The following is a 20765-nucleotide window of genomic DNA, read 5'->3' on the forward strand; positions in this document are numbered from 1 at the left end:
CTGGATGCTGGATGTGGGGTTGGCCTCCGCCACTTCCCTTCCTCATGCATTCCTCTCATCTTCCCCGCTTCACTCTTGTCCTTGGCCCCTGGTGCTGGGGCGTTTCTGCTAGTCCTTTTGTCATTTCCTCCTTCACACTGTTGTGTGTTTTGTTTGTGCCTTTTGGCTTTCCTGTTGCCGGGTTTGATTCCTGTTTTCCTGGCTTGCCCTGCCTGTTGGTTTTTTCAGGGTCTTGCAATGTCCCTTCTCTGGTGTCTAACGTCGGATCCGTGGTTTCCAATCCCACGGTGAGCTTGCTCGCGTTGGGGAGTTTTCTGTTCAGCAAACGTTCCATCTCCTTCTTGTCGGCTTGGGCTTCCGGCTCTGCTTCCTTGGTGGTTGCACCCAAGATCTTCCTGCGGCTCCGCCTCTTTCTTGGCTCGGATGACCCTTGGCAGTGCTGATTACGTTCTGCCTCGTGGATCTTGCGTCCGTTGGTGGTCAGGTGGCTTCGTTGTTGGTGTCCCACCTGTGTGCTTCTTGGCGGCAGTATGGGGTGTTTTGGTGGTCCTTCCTTTTCCTTCTGTCCCTTCTTCAGTGGCTGCGTTTGTTGGTGTCGGCTTGGTTTTCGGCTGGGGGTTGGGGCCATCGACTTGCCGCATACTGTCGCCTCATTTTATGCGGTGCTGGCGGAACTGCTTCGGCTTGCTTTCAGACTCGTCTGCGCCGTTCGTAAGCTGTCTCGTGCCTCTTTCACCTCCAGCCTGTTCTTGCCCCGCTTGAGCCGTCCTGGTCGTTGAACAGAGTGCTCTTTTCTTTCTTCTCATTTTCTTGTGGCCCCTTCGGTTCCGGTTTGTTTTTCGATGGCTCTTTTCCGGTTAGCATTGGCCTCTGGGGGTCGGGTAGGTGAGCTTCATGCTCTCCTCCTGCGCAGGGGTTTTCTGCTCCTTCGGTTGAGGTGATTGGTTTGGTTGTCTGCTGCCTTCTCCATCTTTTCTGGCGAAGGATGAGACTGTTGCTTTCCGGAGGGGTCCCCTGGGTTGTTGATGCTTGGTTCGTTGGGCCGGGGGTGCGTTTGTTTTTGTCCGGTTGCGGCTCTCCGCCGTGGTTGGCACGCCATGGCTTCTGGGTCCATGGACGCGATTTGGGTTGTTCCGGTTCCCTTCTAACCTGTTAGAGGGTGCGGGTCTCCCAGGTCGTCCGCAGGGTTTTTCCGGCTCTCCAACCTGCGGTCTATCTTTGTGCCCATGATGTTCGCAAGTTCGCAGCTCTTGCAGCCGTCTTTGGTCATGGGAGGGCGGTCGGGCATGGGGAATTTGGTGGTCGAACAGGATCCTTGGGTGTTCGTTCCCTTGTACATGTTCCTGGGCCCAGTCGGGCCTGTGTCGCTTTGGGTCGGCGGATGCGGCCTGTTGTCTCGGCTTCGGGTTGAGTAGTGTGCGGTGACCACCTCCCGGGTCAGTCCCTATTCTTTTCCTCTGTGGAGTAGTTAGCTCCTGAGAGCCGTAGGGGCTCCCCCCTGAAAACAAGTGTTGAATGTAAAGAAACGCTATTTTCTGGGTGAGTCCCGGAGGCTCCTCGGCATCCCTCCCGCCCCTCTGGTCAGCGTTTTTTTCGTGTGTTTTTGACATCCAGCCTCAGAACTGGGGTGTGGATCGCTGGCACGTTAGGTCTGGGGCTCCCCCTTCCCCCTCCTGGTGAGGGGGGGGGGGGCCCGCACAGACAGTGGCACGACGACGAATGACATCATACTAGTTTGCTCGTTTTTGTTTGGGGAGTTCTCTCCACTCGTTCGGCTTTTGGTTGCAATTTTTACCAGAATAGGGGTTTGTTTTGGGACGCCTACTTTTCTGGGTGCCTAACCCAGTCGACGGCAGACATAAAATGCTTCCAACCACACGGGGGTTTCTATAAGCCATTGCTACCCTTGCCTCTCTGAAGGGGCCAGGTTCTTGCTCATGGTCCCCGGTAGGCCCATAAGAACTTCATACACATGACTGATGCCAAAGCCTGACATTAGCATATCGGCCTAGTAAGCTCCAGGGAGCCTCCAGGACTCAACCAAAAAATGGCATTTAATTACATTCAACGCTGGATTTTTATAGCACACACCATCACTTCCAGCTTCCCACACCCCCTTAAGATCCCCCTTCTGGGAAGTGGCTCAGTAAATTGCCTGGAGACAGCCTGGAGAATCTCCATCTAATACAATAAAACATTAATTAAACAAGTATTTTTATAACTTTTTTATTATCCTAATATTACCAAACAAAATCTGTAACCAAAAATATATATGATGATCCAGAACTCGCCTCCCACCACTGACTCCCCCTCCTCCACCACCCTCCCTACATCCTATACACTCTCTCTCTGCTTCTCAACTCAACACCCATCCATCCCTACCTCCATCCATCCCTCCATCCACCCCTCCATCCACCCCTCCATCCCTTCATACATCCACTCCTCCATCCCTCCCTCCAACCATCCCTCCCTCCAACCATCCATCCCTCCAACCATCCATCCCTCCCTCCCTCCCTCCCTCCAATCCCTCCCCTCCCTCCCTCCCTCCCTCCCTCCTATCCCTCCCTCCCTCCCATCCTTCCCTCCCTCCCATCCTTCCCTCCCTCCCATCCTTCCCTCCCTCCCATCCTTCCCTCCCTCCCATCCTTCCCTCCCATCCTTCCCTCCCATCCTTCCCTCCCATCCTTCCCTCCCATCCATCCCTCTCTCCCATCCATCCCTCTCTCCCATCCATCCCTCTCTCCCATCCATCCCTCTCTCCCATCCATCCCTCCCTCCCATCCATCCCTCCCTCCCATCCATCCCTCCCTCCCATCCATCCCTCCCTCCCATCCATCCCTCCCTCCCATCCATCCCTCCCTCCCATCCATCCCTCTCTCCCATCCATCCCTCCCTCCCATCCATCCCTCTCTCCCATCCATCCCTCCCTCCCATCCATTCCTCCCTCCCATCCATTCCTCCCTCCCATCCATCCCTCCCTCCCATCCATCCCTCCCTCCCATCCATCCCTCCCTCCCATCCATCCCTCTCTCCCATCCATCCCTCCCTCCCATCCATTCCTCCCTCCCATCCATTCCTCCCTCCCATCCATCCCTCCCTCCCATTCCTCCCTCCCATCCATCCCTCCCATCCATCCCTCCCTCCCCCTCCCATCCACCCTTCCATCCATCCATCTCTCCCTCCCTCCCTCCCTCCCTCTCTCCCTCTCTCCCTCCCTCCCTCCCTCCCTCCCTCCCTCCCTCCCTCCCTCCCTCCCTCCCTCCCTCCTATCCCTCTGCAGATATGTCCAACAAAGTCACGAAATGAACACTCCAGCCTCATGACAAATCAAAACAATGTGGCATGAATCTGTGACGTCACAGGGTAGAAGGCACTAGAGTGGTGGACCCAGTGGCTGTCTGTACAAAAATATATCATACCTGAATGTTACTTGAAATATTACCTACACGTTAGTGTTCAAATTAAGGTTGCAGTACAGTAATTTTAGTGTAAAATAGTTTTCATAAACTGTATTGTAGTACTCAACATACAGCAGAACTACTTGTCAATACAGTGCTAACGACATAATACAGTACAGTATGTACTTACTGTACAGCATTCACAACTCCATGAGAATTCAAGATGGACATAACTCTAACAATAAGGTAAATAACTGTAATGGTATTTTTTAGTAGAGTAGTAACATATAGGTACAGTATATAATATGATAATGCATTTTTATTGTTTACAAGAAAAAAGACACTGACCCAAATGCCTCTTGAAGGTCAACTTTTGCAACGAATCCAACGCTGCAACACACCGGGGTTGGCCCCATATGAAGCAAGGTTTTATTGTATTGTAATTTTGGTGAATTTTTAACAAGTAATATTGCAACAATAAACATTTATTGTGGATGCATTACTGATACATGCATCACAGATCCATGGAATATTATGAATGTTCTACTGTGTACATATTGTAACGAATACAAATATGCATCATATACATTAAAAAAGAAATAAAACTGCACTGGAAATATATAGAACAAATAATTAAAAATATATTTGTGGCACTCGAGGTGCTTGAAAGGCCCTGCTGACCGGCTCTGGGAGCTTCATGCACATGCGCACAGCAAACACGCTCCCTTCTTCATGTCCCACAGCCAAAGTGAGTGGAATTTTTTAGTTTTCCTGGGGGTAGCCCCGTTGGCTTCCCAGAGCTTATCCAGGCTGATATGCTAATGTCAGACTTTTATCACTAGTCATGTGTATGGAGTTCTGTGGGCCTACCAGGGACCACAAGCCAGAACCTGCACCCCTCTTTCCTCAGAGAGGCATGTTGAGCAATGGCCTATAGAAACCCCCGTGTGGTTGGAAGCATTCTATGTCTGCCATCGACCGGGTCAGGCACCCAGAAAGGTAAGCATCCCAAACCAAACCCCTATCCTGGTGAAAGTTGCTTCCAAAAGCCAAACAAGTGAATAGAACTCCCCAAAAGAAACAAGCAAATGAGCATGACGTCACATGTCGCCGCACCACTGTCTGCCCAGCTCCCAGGGAAAGGGGGAGCCCCAGACCTTCGCACTGGATATCCACCCTCCAGTTTTAACCCTTGCACTGCTCACCTATTTTCGGCAAAAACGTCTTGGTGCAATTGACATGGACATATTTTTGTTATTTTTACAAATGTTCAGGTAAATTTAATGTCAAAATGTTTCCAATGTCAACTATTTCCATTTCAAAACACAAATAGTAATGAAAACATTAAAAAACATTAAAATATAGCCAAATTAAAAAACAAAAAGCACAACTCTCTGAGCGCCTAAAGGCGCTTTGCGCAGTGCAGTGGTTAAGGCTGATGCTAGAGGCAACAGTTGTGTGGTCCAGCTCCGGTGGTTGTTTCAGCACTGTACCTAGTGTGTGGTTATTACCTGCTAGATGATGCGTGAGCCATGAGTGGATCTCCAGTACTCGGGCTGCATGCACCTAGGGTTTCCTTCCCTAGGTGCCTTGTAAGTACAGAGCACCACTTGGTTTCCGAACCCCTTGGGGACGAGACCCGTCGGTTAACATGTAAGTTCGTATACGAGAAATAGAGGGGAAAAAATAAACTAGAAATGTAAAAAGAAATTTTTCCGAAAAAATGTACGAACAAACTCTAGGGGAAAAAATCGACAGGTTCATAGCGTAAATGCGACCGTGTTTTGTTTGTACTCGCCAATAAGTGAAGTCCTGATCCGCTTAATAAAAGTCCTTAATTGTTCCTAACTGATTATTAAGACGTCTGGCAAACATCCTCTGGATGTTTCCTGCCAGCCTGCCTGCCAGCCTGCAGGAACATCCTGCCAGCCTGCAGGAACATCCTGCCAGCTTGCCTGCCAGCCTGCAGGAACATCCTGCCAGCCTGCCTGCCAGCTTGCCTGCCAGCCTGCAGGAACATCCTGCTACCCTGCCTGCCAGCTTGCCTGCCAGCCTGCCTGCCAGCTTGCCTGCCAGCCTGCAGGAACATCCTGCCAGCCTGCCTGCCAGCTTGCCTGCCAGCCTGCAGGCACATCCTGCCAGCCCGTAGGCACATCCTGCCAGCCTGCAGGCACATCCTGCCAGCCTGCAGGCACATCCTGCCAGCCTGCAGGCACATCCTGCCAGCCTGCAGGCACATCCTGCCTAAAATATACGATGATGTACTGAACATTTAAGAAACAAATCTGGGTCACAGGTCTGTGGAGTGTGGTTAGGCTTACGGAGTCAGCTGGTCCCTCCCCCACCACCGATACACCTCCCCCTCTCCCCCCACCCCAAACCCATACACACACACACACACACTCAAAGGTCACGTGGTTCATGGTTCACTTCAACACCCATATATCGCTTCCTGCCTGCCTGCCTCCTTCCCAGCCTGCCTGCCTCCTTCCCAGCCTGCCTGCCTCCTTCCCAGCCTGCAAGCCTGCCTGCCTGCCTCCTTCCCAGCCTGCAAGCAGATTCAGATTCAGATTCAGATGTTTATTCAGGTAAGGTATATACATACAAGTGATGTTACATTAATGGATTGATATATAGATAGAGCTAGTACATACAATGCCTAAAGCCACTATTACGCAATGCGTTTCGGGCAAGAAAAACATTAATATCTAGAACTTAATACTAATTGAGCATAAAGAATAAAAGATGTTGAGAACAAATACAAATAAAGATAAAAAAAAAAGGGGGAACATGACTGAAAAAGCAGCACAAATACAATAGGTTGACAAACAGTGTTGATTAAAAAAAAAGAAAAAAAAAGAAAATAACAGACATGGGTTGACAATAGAGGAGTGAGGTAGATTACAGGGAATTTATTAGGTAGTGTTTAGTTTTTATCTTAAACTGGTTGAGAGAGGTACAGTCTTTAACATGGTTGGGAAGGTCATTCCACATTCTGGGCCCCTTGATTTGCAGAGCATTTCTAGTTTGATTAAGACGTACTCTAGGAATATCAAAACTGTATTTATTTCTGGTGTGGTGCTCATGGGTTCTGTTACAACCTTCTATGAAGCTTTTAAGATCAGGATTGGCATTATAGTTTAGCGTTTTATATATGTATAATACACATGAGAGAATGTGCAGTGACTTAATATCTAACATATTAAGAGATTTGAGTAGGGGTACCGAGTGATGTCTGGGGCCAGAGTTGGATATTGTTCTAATAGCGGCTTTGTGTTGGGTAATTAGAGGACGTAAGTGATTTTGGGTAGTAGAACCCCAAGCACAAATACCATAGTTGAGATAAGGATAGATAAGGGAGTAATAGAGAGTCACCAGAGCAGGGCGTGGTACATAATATCTGATCTTAGAAAGAATGCCCACAGTTTTTGAAACTTTTTTTGCAAGCCTGCCTGCCTGCCTCCTTCCCAGCCTGCCTGCCTCCTTCCCAGCCTGCAACCCTGCCTGCCTGCCTGCCTCCTTCCCAGCCTGCAAGCCTGCCTGCCTGCCTGCCTCCTTCCCAGCCTGCAAGCCTGCCTGCCTGCCTGCCTCCTTCCCAGCCTGCAAGCCTGCCTGCCTGCCTCCTTCCCAGCCTGCAAGCCTGCCTGCCTGCCTGCCTCCTTCCCAGCCTGCAAGCCTGCCTGCCTGCCTCCTTCCCAGCCTGCAAGCCTGCCTGCCTGCCTCCTTCCCAGCCTGCAAGCCTGCCTGCCTGCCTCCTTCCCAGCCTGCAAGCCTGCCTGCCTGCCTCCTATCCAGCCTGCAAGCCTGCCTGCCTGCCTCCTTCCCAGCCTGCCTCCTTCCCAGCCTGCCAGCCTGCTTCCTTCCCAGCCAGCCTGCCTGCCTCCTTCCCAGCCTGCCTGCCTACCTCCTTCCCAGCCTGCCAGCCTGCTTCCTTCCCAGCCAGCCTGCCTGCCTCCTTCCCAGCCTGCCAGCCTGCTTCCTTTCCAGCCAGCCTGCCTCCCTCCCTGCCATCATGCTAACGGGTAGTGTGTGTTAGGCTTATCTTCGGGAATGAGCCGGTCTCACCCCCACCACCAACAAACCACCCGCCCCCCTACATCCCATCTCTCAAGGTCACGCGGTTCAACCGCGTGACTACCACTCACTCCCTGCCTGCCAGCCTGCCTGCAAGCTAGCCTGCCTGCCTGCCTGCCTGCCTGCCTGCCTGCCTGTCTGCCTGCCTGTCTGCCTGCCTGTGCCTGCCTGCCTGCCTGCCTGTGCCTGCCAGCCTGCCTTTCCCTCCCTAATTCTCACTACTTCTATTCCTTCCTGCCTACCTCCTAGCATCTCTCCCTACCTCCCCCTCCCTCCTAGCATCTCTCCCTACCTCCTAACATCTCTCCCTACCTCCCCCTCCCTCCTAGCATCTCTCTCTCCTCCTCTCTCACTAATTCTCCCCCCCCACCCTCATTCATACTCCCTCCCACCTAAGCTCCATCGTCCATCCACCCACCAGTCAGCCATCACTGACGCAATGCGTGCATTTGGAGCCAACATGGTGCACAGATGTTTCTTGATTGTGCAGATATGTAAAACAAAAGCACAGAATGAACATTCCAGCCTTATGGCAATTCAAAATAATAGGAATAATAGGCCGTGAATCTGTGAAGTCACAGCGGGCAAACTGGACCATCTCCCACCCACCACAACAAGCCGGTGTGACGCTTGGCGGACCCCTTCCTACCCGAACTTTGTTCGGGTAGCATGACTCCCCAACCCCAATCGGGAAACTGGAAGTTTCGGATAACTAAAGTTCGGAAACCAAGTGGTGCTCTGTACTGCCCTTGGGGCTTGGGGCTACCTTCCACAAGTTTCTTGGGTTCTGCCTCTGCTAGGCCGTTTACTGCTTGGTTTTCGGTTGCTCTTTGTATGATAGGGTGTTCTGTCACCCTTGCTCACCTTAGGGTAAGGGGCAGTTTTGCGCTGGTAGGGGTGCGGGTACTGCGCAGCTTATTTTCACCGATCATAGTGGCTGGCTCTGTTCCACCTGGGTACACTGTTCTCTTATAGAGTTTTTTTTTTTTTTGTTTGTTTCTCGGCCTGGTGGGGGAGTCTGCCTCGGTTCTTGCCCCCTGTGTACTGGGTGTTCTTCCTTCTGGTGGTTCCCCCCTGCTAGGTTCCCGTGAATGTACACGTCCCCGGGTTCAGTTCTTAGAAGGTTGTTTGGTATACTTGGGCGCCAGTTAGCAGTACCCTGCCTGGGATTACCTGGGCGTGAGTTACGTTAAATGCTCAGGACCCTGGGAATTCCCTTGGGGGCGCGTGGGTCTGATGGATGTGTCACCGGAGTCCCCCTTCACATCGTGCGAGTTCGAGGGTTGCTTGGTCCCCCGTGACTCAGGGTGACCCTCACAGTTTTTGCCTCCCTCTGTCGCCTGTGGGGTCGGTGGCACCTTCGACCCATAGTCCTGCGAGTTTCGTTGCTTGTTTGTGACTCACTTGGTTACCCGGTCTTCTGTTGACTATGCGGGTGCAGGCAGCACGGGCGTTGCACATAGAGTTCTGGTGGTGGCAACGCGCTGAGTTTTTTGCTCCCCAGAAGTCCCGAGGCTGCCCCGTTTTCCTTGTTGTAATGGGGCTTGCGGGTGTTGGTTGCTTCGGTTTTGTTCCTTCCTTGCCCCCCTGTCTTTCCCCTGGTTTGGTTTAGGCTGGGCTCCCCCCCCCCCCATCCCCTTCCTCCCTGCTGCGGGGTCCTTTCCTGTGGGTTTGGGGTCGGGACGGGGTTTCAATGGTCTTGAGACTCGGGCGGTCTCAGTGGTTCTCCTTCTGGGGTAGCGACAGAGGCATTCGAGCCTGTCCCTCCAGCCGGGTTGTATGAGTCTGTCAATGGGCTCCCTTCTTTAGTAAATTTCCGGCTGCCCCGGTTTTATCTTTTGAGGCGGGGGTTTTGAGGGATGGCTCGGCCCAGGGGCCTGCCATGGAGGTTCCCAGGGTTGGGGAAGGGGCTGACTTGGGGTGCCTTGGACCCTGTTGGACCCCGCCGAGTTTTTCTACCCTCTGGGCGGGGCTTGCAGTAGCGGGGAGTAGGGTTTTTCCTTCCCCCCTTTGCATGTGTGTTGTTGGGCGTCTGCCCCTCCTCGGGTTTGGATCCTTGTCCCTTCGGGTCCGTTCAGTTCCGTCTTATCGGTGGGTACTTTTCTCCGTTTCTACCCCCTTTACAATGGGGCGGGACTTCTCTGTCATGGAAGGGTTATGTTCCCCTTTTATTGGGGTTTCTGCATGACTTTTGGTCTCGGGTGCAACTGTGCCATTCTGAACCTTCGTGATATCGTTTGTTTCTGTGGGATCTCGGGGGTTCGGTAAGGTCTTCGATTCTTCCCTCATTCTTGGAACGTATGTCGTCTTCCAGTGAGGCTTACCTCCGGTCCTTTTTGGACTCGTTGGTCCTCTTCCGGGCTTCTTGTTTTGTGATTGTTTCTTCTCTCCGTGCTCTATCTAGGCACTGCTAATATTTTGCGATACTCCTTGTTGGCGCCCTCCCCGCTGGGCGAGGTTGTGCAGTTTGGGCCTCATGCATGCTGCGCATGCACCGTGGGAGTGTGTTCTGTTGTGGACGGTGTACACGAGTGCTGGTGTTCCGCGTCCTTGTTTTCTCGGGTGCTTCGCCTCTATCGCTCCTCTCATCTCTCCAGTCCATGCCCTATAGATGTTGGGGGGGGGGTGTTCTGGTTTGCCGAAATGGGAAGGACGCTGGGTTTTCCCTGCATATGGGTGTGGGTTCCCTCCTTCGCCTCCCTAACCCTTCCACTGCTCAGGGGTCCTGAGGACATTTACACCCCTGTGCGCAAGAAAAAAAAAAATTCAAAATTTTTTTTCGTCTTCTAAACATGTTAATTTGTATCCCCTGAGCACGTGAAAAATAATAAAAAAATTCTACTGTATTTACCAATGACACAATTGAGCTGACAAGTTGGCCGATGACGTCACAGAACATGAGCGCTCAAGGGTGCTGCTTCAGGCAGCCATCACTCACGGCCGCTCGGGCGGCCTGAGTTGCCGCGAATTTATTTTCGCGGAATTATTTACAGTATTCTTGGGAAATTTTACACAATTTTTTTTCACTAGTACTGTTCCAATTATTACAACTAGATGTTGTATTATAATAAAACTGGTATAAACTCACTAGGTGCTCACATATTAGTGTCACAAGTATGCCTTCCAAAATAGTATAGTTTACAGGAAATATTCAATGTATTTGGGCTTTTTTCAATATATACACTTAAATTAACTTGATATGTACATTTATTTACAAAAGAATTACACATTTAGTAGTCCTGGAGACTGATACTGTGCGAAACAGTCGATATGGCACAGAGGGACTGCACACGCTTCGCACCATGTTAACACCAATTTACGTTTCTGTGGTCTCAATTGGGTGCTGGAACACACAACACACCGACGCTGGCCTGCTGCACGCGCTTCAGTTGGTGGTAATTTCTTTATTTGGTGTACCAGAAAGGCCTCCCTGTAAGCGAGCCTGGGTGCAAGAGCATGGTTCAATATTGGGTCTCGAATGGGTCTTTGTATGCCAGGGGTGTCGTTGCCAAATTTACCTAGTAACTGTTTCACAACTTGAAAACTAAACGAACGGAAATATGGTTTTCTACCTGTTTTCACAAGAAACATGTTGTAACTGTTTAGCATTGTTACGTCAATAAGGTGGAAAATCATTTTCTTCGTCCACTTCACTGTTTTTCATATACTATAGCACCCACCATTATGTCACATTTATGAACTAAATGCATGTTGATGTTGTTGTAGTCTATCACACAATCTGGCTTATATATTATTTGCTTTGTTGTTCTGTTCACCTTGCCACTGTCTACCATTGTACCAGGGTGAATGGTGGTCAGCATGTTCACTTCACGTCTGTCTTTCCACCGCACTGAAAGTATTCCACCACTTTTTCTTACCTCGCAATCGCCTACTTGCATAGCAGTGTCAAACACAGGCATTTCCCTTCGTTTTGGCTTTACTGTGCCACACACACCAGTTTTATTATCAAGCAAGAATTTGGTTAGTCAGGGAATGGTATAATAGTTATGTGTACAATATGTGGCCCTTGTTCAGATATGGTGCAAGCTGTGCCTTCACCCACACTACCTGAGAAGCCATGTTGGTCATTAGCAGGAATGTCTACATTTGTAGCAGAATACAGTATCATGTGTAACACCATTCCTGATTCACAGTCACAGAGCACAAAGAATTTAAATCCAAATCGGTGACGTTTTGAGGGAATATACTGCTTGAAGGCAGCACGTCCATTGAAAAGCACAAGTGATATATCAATAACCAGCTTCTGAGCTGGTACGTAGTAATCTCGGAACTTTCCAGTCAGGTCATTTAGCACGTGCCTCACCCTCCAAAGCCTATCATCCTCTCTCTCGTCTCCATTATTTGCAAAATGAAGGCACCGTAGGATCAACAGAAATCTGTCTCGGGACATATATTTCGTGAACAATGGTGTTGGAACAGCGTTGTCTTTGCTCCAATAATCTGATATTACGTGTTTCACACAATGTTTCATCAACATGCAAATTGCAATAAACACATACAGTTCACCAACAGTTGTCTCTTTCCAAAGCTGTAGTAGTGAAAATTCTGATAACTCCTCAGCTTCAACGAGATCGGCCGCAAGCCTGTTCGTTTCGTGAACAATGTGTTTCATGAACAATGTGTTTCATGAGCGGCTCATCGAAATATGCAGTAAAGCAGTTCATTTCACTCATTTCGTCACCAGTATCAGGGAAAAGATCTGTGATTCCCACATCTCTGTTGTCAAAGTCGGGAATTTGTTGAACAAAATCTTCCCCATCACTCCACACAAATAAACATGCTGCCTTCCAAGAGCCATTAGCTGCACCACGGCAAGGAATCCGGGGACCAGGAGCTGAAGCAGGCATATCAACAGTAGGGGCAAGATGGGTAGATGAGGGAAAAGATTTGGAACATGAGGGAATTTGTTCCTCATTGTCGCCGTATTGTTCCATGCGGCGGCGCTTGGCTGGGCGGGCAGCTGATGCGGCAAAACTTGTACCAGCACTAGCAGCCGGGGGAAAACTATTCTCCGATTCAATATCACTAAAATCTGAGAAAGATTCACCTGTTTCAGACTCGTCGATCATATCATAAACGTGCAATGGAACAGATAAACGACATGCTTGGGCTCGAGGTGGTGTTGAGTAGTAGCGGGTAACTTGTGGCATCCTCACCCTCGTGGCACCAGCATGTTCACCCTCACTATCCATGGTTTCTATTTCTTCAGGCTGTGTATAGTCCTCATCTATATCCAAGTCGTCAATATCAGATTTGTCAATGTCCTTGAACAATTCATTTGCAATTTCGTCTTCGGTCAAAGACTGAGCGGCGCGGTGTGCTGAGCGAGGTCGCATGCTGGGTCGTGATGTGCTCGCCATGGTGTCTGGCCACTAACTAAGGCCTGGGAAACAAAGGAGGCCTGCTCTAGATTTTTTTCAAAATGGCGTCTGTTTACAATCACCCCTGGCTATGGTATGGGTGACCCCTTTACACCGTGGGACATTTGAATCGTGCCTGGCACCCTTGGGCGTAAATATACGCCTTGTGCACGGTGGGACATGTTACTCAGAGTGTATATATATGTCATGCGCAGTTTAAGGGTTAAGACCAAGGTGACTGCAGAGGGCCTATTGGTCCATACGAGGCTGTTTTTATTTATACCCATCCGGTCGCACTCATATACATGTTCATCACATGCTTGAGTCAAAAAGAGGCCCCACCTTCTCCATGTTATGGGATACAATGGTGGAGGTAAATGTGGTGGGGTAAATGTTACACTGGGTCTGGATGTTAGGTGGTGGCATTTTGCTGTGGCTTGATACTGGGGTTCCGTGTTGGAGTTTTGTTTGGTCCTGACGTGCTTCTTCCTGGGGCCTTCCTTGTTCATCTGTGTTGTTGTTACACGGTGGGTCACGGCCCCGTTTTTCGTGGTCTTATCTGGGTCACGCTTTTCTTGCCCGTCTTGCAGTGCCTGGCTTAGCCCTTCCGTATATGTTGGATTCTCTGTGCTCACCTAGTTGTCCTGACCTAGCTGTGCTTGCGGGGTTTGAGCTTTGGCTCTTTGGTCTCGCTTCTCGGCTGACATTTGCCTGACATGGACATGGGCTCTGTGTTGTTGGTCCTGTCCCTTTCGTTCAGGTTGCTGCCTGTCTTCCTCGTTCCTCATCTTCCTTCTACACTCGTGTCCCTCGCTGCTGGTGCTGGGGCTGTTTTGTGTTCTAGTCAGTATGGCTTGTTCTCCTGTATCCGCTTCAAGTCAATTGACCTGCAGGGTAATATGTGAGGAGTAGTTGGCTTGCTTTGTGTGTCAGTTCCTCATCAGGGCTTGACATCTGTGAGAAGCCCTGTACACGTTAGTTTATGCTTGTTTGTGTTGTGCTAACAAAGTGTCAAGGGATGTCATAGTTCTGATGTTACCTCCCCCTCTCGTTACACCTTGTTGTGTGGTTTCGTAGGTGCTTCTTGACCCCCTACTGCTGCCTTGGGTTGCCTTGCGGGGTTTTTGGGGCTTGGCGTCCCCATGGCCTGGTCGTCAACAGGACCTCCTCGGTGGTGGTCTGGTTACCCAAGCTGTTTGACGCTGCTGCGTGCAGTCTGACGTATTACTTACAGCCTGGTTGTTCAGGTATCCTTTGGTGGTGTTGATCCAGTTCTCTCTTGGTCACTGTGAGGGTACGGCCTGTTTTACCTCTTATGTGTCGTGGAGGCATGTTGAACCGTCTCGGGCCTTTGGTGTTGCTGGGCTTCTCTCCGAGTAGGGGGCTCGGTTGGACTTTGTCCATGTTCCGTTCCCTGTTTTTGCACCGCCCCTGTGTTTGGTAATTCCCGGTTTCCAGGTTTGGGTTCCTGTTTTTCCGGTTTACCCTGCCACTCGGCATTTTCTGGATCTTGTGGTGTCACTTTTCTCGAGTCTCGCATCGGGACCACAGTGTCTCCGATCTCCTGGCGAGCTCGCTGGCATAGAGAAATTTTCTGTACGGCAGACGTTCTTTCTCATTCCTTGCTGGCTTGGGTTCCGGCTTGGCTTGCTCGGTGGTCGCACCCGAGGTTTTCCCACGGCTCCGCCTCTTCCTTTACTCAATCGTTCCATGGCGGGGCTGATTTGTTTCTGCTTTGAGTATCTCACCATCTGTTGATGATCAGGTGGCTTAGTTGATTGTGTCCCACCTGCATCTTGGCGATGGTGTGGGGTTTTCTATGGCAGTATTCCTTTTTCTTTCTGTCCCTTCGTCGGTTCGCGATGTTTTCTTGGCGTGGTCTGGTCCTTCTGTTGTGGGGGATGGGGCCGTCATCTTGCCACATACTGTCGCCTTATCTCTGGCGGTGCTGGCAGAGCTGCTCCGGGTTGCTTCGGTTTTGGAAGTTGCCTCGGCACCGCTTTGCGAATCGTCTCTGGCATGGTTCACCTCCAGCCTGCTCTTGCGCCGCTTGAGCCGTCCTGGTTCTTGGATTGCAAGCCCCAGACCCCCGAGCTGATGATCCACGCACCAGTTCTTTGGCTGATGGGATCGTGCATGGTCGTGTGGCTCCAGCTCCAGTCTTGTCTCAGTGCAGCTTTTACGGTGGTTGTGTGAGCTGGGAGTAGTTTTCTCAGGTACTTGGGCTGCATGTGCTTAGGGTCACCTTCCCTGAGTGCCTTGTGAGTACTGCCCTTAGGGCTTGGGGTTGCCTTCCACAAATTACCATGGGTCTACCTCTGTTGGCTTTTCGCTGCTTGGCATTTGGCCGTCCCGAGTGTTTGGGGGTTTTCCTCCCTTGTTTACCTTGGGGTTAGTGGTAGTTATAGCACTGTTGGGGCGCAGGGTACTGCGTAGCTAGTTTTCACCTATAGTAGCGGCCGGCTCTGTTCCCACTGGGTACGTTGTCCACTTGCGTGGTTTTTCTTTTCCTTTTCTTTTTGCCTGGTGGGGGGGATCTGCCTTGGATTTTCCCTTCCTCTTATATTAGGGTCGTTTGTGTGGTGGCGCCCCCTGCTTCGCCCTCGCGAGTGGACACATCCCGTGGGTTCAGCTTTTAGCAGTTTGCTTGGTAGTTTGGGACACCGATTAGCAGTGCCCTGCCTGGGTTAACCCTTAGCAGACCCAGTCTAGGGGCCCTGGGAAACCCCGCAGGGGCTCTCGGATCCGATGGAGGAGACCCTTGTGTCCCTTCTCGCTGTGTGCGAGTTTGAGGGTTGCTCTGTCCCCTTGTCTCAGGGTGACTCTTATTGTTTTTGCCTCCGTCATGCTGCCTGTTGTGTCGGTGACACATTCGACCCCGAGTCCTGCGAGCTGTGTTGCTTGTTCGTGACTCTATTCACCCAGTCTGCTGAAGATTTACTTCGGGTGCAGGCAGCTCGTGCGTTGCAAGGTAGGTTTAGGTTGTTGCAACGAACTCGGGTTGTCGCTTCCCCGGACGCCCCGAGGCTGCCCCACTTTGTGTATAGGGACCCAGACTCGGGAGTATTGGGCGCTTCGGCCTTGGTTCCATCCGCGCCCCTTTGTTCTTCCCCTTCAGTAGTTCATTCTGTCCCCTCCCCCTGCTTCCGGCCCCTAAGTGTCTGAGGGCTTCGGGGTCGGGGTGGGGTTTAGAGGTTTCTGAGACTCGGGCAGTTTCGGGGGTTGCTCCGTCCAGGGTGGCTACAGAGGCATTTGAGTCTGTTCCTCCGGCCAATGCTCCGGGGTCTGACCAGTGGGCCCCTTCTCTTCCAGCTCTTTCGGCTGCCCCGGCTTTATCTTGTGAGGCCGGAGCTTTGGAGGACGGCTCGGCCCCAAGGCCTGATGTAGAGGCTCCTGGGATTGGTGAGGAGCTGACTTGGGGACCTTGGGCTCCACTGGACCCCGCCTAGATTTTCCATCCTTCTGAGCGGGGCTTATTGTTGCAAGGAGTGGGGTTTTCCTTTCCCCCCTCTGCGTACGATTTGGACTTGGGTTCTGCTCCTCCCCGGGTTTGGTTCTGTGTCCCTGTGGATTCTTCAGTTCCGTCTTTCCAGAGGTTTTCGGCTACCCGCATCTCTTTGCCTTAGGTGTGGTGGGCATTTGCAGCTTCCCTCCTGCGTGACCCAGAGTACGCCTCCATAATGGATCCTTCTTCATTCAGGTTTGGATAGTTGTGTGCTTACTGGGTGCATTATTAGGTTCTCGGGGGTCGTCCTGGCTTGCAGACTGCCTCTTGTTTTCGCTGGATGCTTGGGATTCGTTCTGTCGGACCCGCATGGTTGAGTGGCGTGAGGCGTTGACGGTGGTCCAGGTTTACCTGAGGGCGATTTTGAGCACCTTAATGAGTGTCTTTTCGCTCTTGCCCTTCTGCAGGATGTTGGTGCGGTGCAGCTCCATGTGCAGGTTCCTTCCCTGTCGGCTGCTCTTGTGGCGGAGGATTTGCACGCTCGTGGCTTTTTGGCTTCAGTCCTGCGTTTCTTTTCCCTCCTGGAGCTGTCTTCGGATTCGCTTGCGGAGGATGTTGAGGCGCTTGGGGCCGTTCCTGGGTCTGACGCCTTGGTCTCGGCTGCTCGGGCGTCATCTGCCATGTTGAAGATCTTTGCACCGATCCTGCAGGAGGCGTTGCTGTGTTTTTTTGCTGAAAAGTGGGGGTTCTTTTCGGTCCTTGCCTCTTTGGGGTTCTCTTCGGTCCTTGCCTCTTTGGGGTTGGTCCCTTCGAGTGGTTCATCTGCTGAATTCTCGGGGTTTGGCTCTCCTTGCGGTTCATATCTGGGGAGTATCCAATGTCTTGGCGGACGACCTGTCTCGCTTCATTCCCCCGTCCATGGAATAGACAGTCGACGACGAGTCTTCGTTGGCTATGCGAGATGTACAGTCTCCCAGATGTGGACCTCTTCGCATCAGCATGGTCTCGGCATCTCCCAGTCTATGTGACGCCCTTCTGTGATTGCGAGGCGTTCACGGTGGATGCCTTTTGGCAGGACTGGTCGAGATGGGGTTACCTGTACCTCTTTTCCCCGGTCCAGCTGTTGCTTCGGGTTCTGGCTCGGTTAGAGACCTTCCCAGGGAAAGTAGTCCTTGTGGCCCCTTGGTGGCCGGCGCTGTTTGCTCGGTGTCCAAACCCGGGGCGTTTCCCGCAGCTCCACTTTTTTCAGCAGGTCGGCCCGGTCCGTTACGGGGCTGGTTTGACTTTCTCCTCTACTCTTCGCATCTAGTCTTTTTGATGGTGGTGTGTCACCATTTCTATGGTGATCAGGTGGCTTCATTGATGGTGTCCCACCTGAGAGCTTTGTCTCAGCGACAGTATGAAGTTTCCTGGCATTCTTTTTGCCATTTTTTTGCTCTTCATAGGTTGTCTTCTCTTTCGGATTGCATTGTCTTGTCGTTTCCTTCTTGGCTTTTTCAGGACTGTCATTTGATGCCTAATACTGTCACCTCGTATCGTGCAGTGCCGGCAGAGCCGGTCCAGGTAGCGTTCGGGGTGGACATCACATCCGCCCTGTTCTGTAAGCTTTCTCGTGCTATGTTTCACCTCCGGTCTGCTCATGCGCCGCCTGAGCCATCCTGGTCCTTTGGACAGGGTGCTCTCCTATCTTTCCTCTCCTCGGTTTGTGGTGGCTCCTTCAGATCAAGATTGTTTTTCCAAAGCTTTATTTTTGTTGGCATTGGTGTCTGGGGGGTCGGGTAAGGAAGCTTCATGCTCTCCTCTGGCGCAGGAGTTTCTGCTCTTTTGGTCCTGGGGGTAGGTTTGTCCGTTTGCAGCCTTCTCCATCTTTTCTGGCGAAGAACGAGACGGCTTCATTCCGGAAGGGTCCGTGGGTCATTGATGCTTGGTTGGTTCGGCCAGGGGTGTATCATGTGTTGTTTGGTTGCAGCTCTTTGCTGTTACCTACGCGCCTCAGCTGGGGTGGCTGGGTATGCGCTTTGGATTGATCCAGTTTCCCTCGTTCCCTGTTCCAAGGCTCAGGTATCCCAGGTTGTTCGAAGGGTTATTAAGTCTAGCCAGCCTGTGGTCTATCTTTGCACCCATGACGTTTGGAAGTTTGCAGCTTTGGCTGCCGTGTTTGGTAACATGTCTTCGGCTCATATTCGGGCACGTGGATTTTTTTGGATGTCAAACAGGGTCCTGGTAGCCCATTATTTGGTGAATGTGCCTGCTCCTTGGCATTCTTGTGTTGCTTTGGGTTGCAGGTTGCAGCCAGTTGTCTTGACTTCGTGTTAAGGAATTTATGGCTGCTGCCTCCCGGGTAAGTCGCTATTTTCCTTCTCTTTGGGTATGTAGCTCCAGGGAGCCATAGGGGCTCCCCACAGAAAATCAGCATTGAATTTAATGAAACACCATTTTCTGGGTGAGCCCCAGAGGCTTCCTGGTAACCCTTCCTCCCACCGGTCGGCGCTTTATTCACGTTGGTTGAAGTCTAGTTTCCGAACTGAACGCAGCCGGCGCGGTGAGGTCCAGGGCCCCCCTTTCCCCTCTAGGGGAGGGGAGGCCTGCGAGGACAACATGCACGGCAGTAAAATGTGATAATTGCTTGTTTGCTTGTTTCTTTGCGATTGTAGAGAGTTTCTACCTCTCTGTTCTGTTTTTTGTTTTAATTTCTTACCATGTGGGGTTTGTTTTATTATGCCTACCTTTCTGGGTGCCTAATCCCGGTCGATGGCAGATAAAGAAAACCCAAAACCACAAGGTTTTCCAGGGCCATTGCTCCCTGAAGCCTCTCTGAAGGGGCCAGGTTCTGGCGCTGGTCCCTGGTAGGTCCGAAAACCATAGCTAATGTCCCGGTCAAATATAACATACATTAGCCCAATAAGCACCAGGGAGCCTCTGGGGCTCACCCAGAAAATGGCATTTCATTACATTCAATGCTGGTTTTTTGGTACTAATAAGGCACTATTAGCAAGCCCCTGAGACATCTTGTTGTATAACAATACAGCTGTGGTCAAAAAATGGTAAATGCCACGATTATTCTTTGACAGGTGGACATTCACGTCATTTGCAGACAAAGCTAACGACAGTGGGTGCCTACTGTATGAACGCAAACTAGGTCTATAAACGCTACAGTAGGCTGGTATTTAAGCCAGATCTAGTATCATAAATTTTTCACATATTGGATTTACATCAAATTATGTATTTTTGGGTTATATATTGAGTTTAGCAACATTATTATGATAATAAGAGCTATGAAAAATACTTACTTTAGAACCGATTTATTAATTGTATTATTTCAAAGCAGTAGGTAACTGAACTGTGGCGATGAAATTGAACGAATCACGCATGGTGCTGTGTGTACACGGATTAGACCCATCCACTTGGCTTGGAGTTGTTGTGCCAACAACATGAATAATTTCTCAAATAGCAGATGTACTCACCTAATTGTGCTTGTGGGGGGTTGAGTTCTGGCTCTTTGGTCCCGCCTCTCAACCGTCAATCAACTGGTGTACAGATTCCTGAGCCTACTGGGCTCTATCATATCTACATTTGAAACTGTGTATGGAGTCAGCCTCCACCACATCACTTCCTAGTGCATTCCATTTACTGACTACTCTGACACTGAAAAAGTTCTTTCTAACGTCTCTGTGGCTCATTTGGGTACTCGGCTTCCACCTGTGTCCCCTTGTTCGCGTTCCACTAGTGTTGAATAGTTCATCCTTGTTTACCCGGTCGATTCCCCTGAGGATTTTGTAGGTGGTGATCATGTCCCCCCTTACTCTTCTGTCTTCCAGTGTCGTAAGGTGCATTTCCCGCAGCCTTTCCTCATAACTCATGCCTCTTAGTTCTGGGACTAGTCTAGTAGCATACCTTTGGACTTTTTCCAGCTTCGTCTTGTGCTTGACAAGGTACGGGCTCCATGCTGGGGCCGCATACTCCAGGATTGGTCTTACATATGTGGTGTACAAGATTCTGAATGATTCCTTACACAGGTTCCTGAACACCGTTCTGATGTTAGCCAGCCTCGCATATGCCGCAGACGTTATTCTCTTTATGTGGGCTTCAGGAGACAGGTTTGGTGTGATATCAACTCCTAGATCTTTCTCTCTGTCTGTTTCATTAAGTACTTCATCTCCTATTCTGTATCCTGTGCCTGGCCTCCTACCTATCGTGTGCCATAAGATGTCTATCATAATACAGTATATTTTTGGTTTTATTTAGTTTTGTTTAATTAGGATAATATAGAGCTATTAAAACATCGGTTTTAGAAACGATATATTAATCTGAAAATTTCAAAGTCATGGGTCACTGAACTATGACGACACAGAGGAAGAAAAACCCAGTGAGGTTTACAGTACAGTATTCCCTTATCTGTCCACCTTCACTCATCTTGTTTCATCACAGAAAATGGCTATAAGGAGATTTCACTACATGTATGTAGCT

General features: G+C 50.5%; 1 protein-coding gene across 2 annotated transcripts in view; it reads left to right on the forward strand.

The window, feature by feature from the left end:
* The window catches only part of LOC123755724 (RING finger protein 17), a 928112-nt gene that overhangs the window by 647482 nt on the left and 259865 nt on the right, over positions 1-20765 (forward strand). The gene's annotated exons all lie outside the window — the stretch shown is intronic.

The sequence above is a fragment of the Procambarus clarkii genome, chromosome 43, assembly GCF_040958095.1.
Source record: "Procambarus clarkii isolate CNS0578487 chromosome 43, FALCON_Pclarkii_2.0, whole genome shotgun sequence".
NCBI lineage: Eukaryota > Metazoa > Arthropoda > Malacostraca > Decapoda > Cambaridae > Procambarus > Procambarus clarkii.